Genomic DNA, 3,649 nt, shown 5'->3' on the forward strand with positions numbered 1-3,649 from the left:
TTTACCACAAGTTGTCGAAACATCTCAAGGATGATCAATGGAAACAGGACGCACCTGAACAAAAATGTTGAGTCTTATAGCAAAAGGGTCTGAATACTTATGTAAATAAGTTATTTCTGTTTTTTCTAAAAATCTGTTTTTGTTTTGTAATTATGGGGTATTGTGATGTCATTATGAGGTATTGTGTGTAGATTGATGAGGAAAACATTATATTTAATGCATTTTAGAATAAGGCTGTAACATGAAAATGTGGAGAAAGGGAAGGGGTCTGAATACCTTCCGAAATAATAAAGATTCCATTAAAATACCCTCCTTTGGAACCCTAGACAGGAGCCATGTGGGATTGTCAGTCGAAATATGTCTGCATCTTCCTCCTGCTGGCTCTGTCAGGCCTCTTCTTCCTGTTCCGTAACATCAACATTCTGGAGGTGAGGACCTTGCTTCTATCATTATCTACCTGCATCAGCCTACACAACTCTCCCCTTTAGTGACCTCTAATCTCCTCCATAGTGGAAGCTCAACAGTACATTGGACTTAAGCAGCATCCACTCAGAGGGCTCTCCTCCTTGCCTCGATCGCAAGCTGAGCTTCTTCTGTAGCCACCTGGTCCAGGAGCCCTCTACCGAGGAGGCTCTGGAAGGTTGTTCCCTCCTGGGTCCATCGCCGGGCCAGAGCCTCTGCCCGTGACGACACCCCTGGACCAGACCAGTGACCCTGCACACAGTCTGTTTGCAATCCTTCCAGCAGGGGAGGGAGAGAGAGGCACGTCGGGGGACCAGCTAGAGGCTCTGGTCCTTATGAACGATTTCCAGGGGCGTCCCAAGAGCCGTGGCGGGACTTCCTGCTGGCCCGGCTGCACTCCCCAGAGTTGGGGGCGGGCGTTGCAGGACAGGTACTAGACCACTTGAATGGGACCTACTCTGCTATTTTCCCGTTACTCTGGGAAGGGTCTGTATGGGTGGAGGTGACACTGGTCCATCCCTGCGAGGCAGTTTCTCTTCTACGACGCTTACAAGAGGAACGGCTAAACTGGTGCCTTCCAAGAGCCTGTTCCGTTCTGGATTATTGTCTGAGACCACCGAGTGTAACCTGTGTCTGCCGAACAACCAGCAGCCACTGTGCGATTACACAGACCCCCGTACGGGGGAACCTTGGTTCTGCTACAAGCCCAAGACGCTGGCTTGTGACACGCGGATCAACCACTTCAAGGCAGGCTCCCAGACATATCTGCAACATCTGACCAGCAAAGAAGCGCTGCTCTTCCAGAGGTTAGTAGGAGGTAAAACACAATGTGTGTGTGAATAAGGACTCGATTCAATCCCTAAGGCTGAAGTTCAGCGTTGTAGCACGATTTGACATTGAAAGGCGATGTTACCGCGGTAGCGAAGACTGCATTCACGGCCAACGCTGCATATGTCGGCTCAATGGGAAATGACCTTTTAATTTCATGGCTACTGTGATGAACTTGGGTGATTGAATCGAGTCCAAAGTGCATTGTCTGTTTCATCTGGCTGCTATTTATGCTCCCCCCCCTCCCCCAGATTATACAGTGGTTCAGGTGAATGGTATTGCTTGCTACAGTTTTTTTTTTCTAATCACGTAAAATTATTGATACTTTTTTTTTTTTTTAGTGGCATCAACATCAACATTCATGCAACGGGGTCTGACAGCGTCACTGTGCTGCCAAAGGAGAAAGGTGGGAATTTCGCTAAAATTATTGCAGAGTGTGAAGAAAAAATGTGATTTTATCTGTCAAGTGATGGTAGCTTTGTGCATCACGGCAACTTCCGCATTTCAGACAAACCAGATGAGACCTATCAGGACCCTCCCCTCCCCTCCAGGACCCCTCCCTCTGGGTATTACTACCAAGGGTCATGGCGGGCGCTGGATGGTGTCGTAATACGCCAGTTTAACGACCCCGCTGCCGTTATTAAGTGTCTGAAGGGCAAGCAGGTGTACATGTACGGAGACTCCACCGTTAGACAGTACTATGACTACCTCACCAGCTTTGTGCCAGGTGAGTGTTGTTTGCCAAACCTATTACATCTTACACCCGACTGTGTCTCAGGTGTGTAAAAATGATCTCTCTTTCTCTCAACATTCATCTCTCTCTCTCTCTCTCTCTCAGAGCTGAAGAAGTTCAACCTTAGAAGTCATGTGAGAGCGGGGCCATTCATGGCAGAGAACATCCCCAACAACATCCTGTTGAAGTACCGCTGCCACGGCCCCCCCATATTCTGGCCCCCTCTCAGTGTCAGTCAGCTGCACTACGTAGCTAATGAGCTGGACGGCCTGGCCGGTGGTTCAGACACTGTTGTCGTCATCAGCGTATCGACCCATTTCAGCTTTTTCCCTCTGCAGGCCTACATTCGCCGACTACGACGTATTCGAAGGGCGGTGGTTCGCCTTCTGAACCGAGCTCCGGGGACCGTAGTAGTTGTGCGCTCTGCCAACCTGGACCAAAGGAAGGACAACTTCATCAACAGTGACTGGATCTTGACCCAGCTGGACAGGGTGCTCAAGGCCATGTTCAGGGGTCTGGATGTGATGCTGCTGGATGCCTGGGAGATGACCCTTGCCCACCACCTCCCCCACGATCTTCACCCAGCCCCCCCCCCATCATCAAGAACATGATAAACACAATCCTCTCTGGTGTCTGCCCCCTGTCATCAAGAACATGATAAATATTGAATAATGTAGTAACCAACAAAGTGTCCTTCTTCTTAGTTGTCCGTGTCTCTTCGATGACTTGTCATGTAGTCTGGAGCAGAAGGTTCCCTTCGTTCTTTGTTCTGGAAGGTTCTGGTCCTTAAACGTTTTTGTATTTCTTCTTCCTGAAAAGTCTGATAAGACAAAATAAAGTTTGGGCTGTTTTTACTTGATTCTTTGAATGTCTTGAGTGTTTTTAATCTGTGCGGGTCTGACCACAAGGGTTAATGGCATCACAAAACAATCAACCATATGACATTAGTTTTCCATATCTCCCCACTGACCATTCACGTTCTTTATGTTAGAATTATTGTTCCATTATCCCCTTTTTTGGACGTTAGAGTTTTGGGCAGGCAAAAGTCTCTGGAGTCAAAGGGACAGTCCTTTAGCCAACACTGGAGGGTCGAGAGTACTCTTAATTTACTGCTTAATTTACGACCGGGTGTGGTGTCAAAAACGGCCCAGTGCCCACCTCCCCCTTTGCAGGGGGGAGAGGGTCTGGTTATTATCAGCTATTGTCAAGCTGATCTGACCCATTAGATCCTCACAGGACAACGATGACACATGTTAAAGGTAAATTTGCGTAATTTCTTTCCTTCTAAATGAGTTTGAGCCAATCAGTTGTGTTGTGACAAGGTAGGGGTGGTATACAGAAGATATCCATATTATGGCAAGAATAGCTCAAATGAGCAAGAAAACGACAGTCCAGAATGACTTTAAGACATGAAGGTCAATCAATCCGGAAAATGTCAAGAACTTAAAAAATTTCTTAAAAGTGCAGTCGCAAAAACCATCAAGCGCTATGATGAAACTGGCTCTCATGAGGACCGCCACAGGAAAGAAAAACCCAGAGTTACCTCTGCTGCAGAGGATAAGTTCATTAGAGTTAACTGCACCTCAGATTGCAGCCCAAATAAATGCATCACAGAGTTCAAGTAAC

General features: G+C 47.4%; 1 pseudogene; it reads left to right on the plus strand.

The window, feature by feature from the left end:
- The first annotated feature begins 330 nt into the window (after positions 1–330).
- Positions 331–2,882, plus strand: LOC135533982 (NXPE family member 3-like; annotated as a pseudogene).
- The last annotated feature ends 767 nt before the right edge of the window (positions 2,883–3,649 follow it).

Source organism: Oncorhynchus masou, unplaced genomic scaffold (assembly GCF_036934945.1).
Source record: "Oncorhynchus masou masou isolate Uvic2021 unplaced genomic scaffold, UVic_Omas_1.1 unplaced_scaffold_2874, whole genome shotgun sequence".
In the NCBI taxonomy this organism is placed as follows: domain Eukaryota; kingdom Metazoa; phylum Chordata; class Actinopteri; order Salmoniformes; family Salmonidae; genus Oncorhynchus; species Oncorhynchus masou.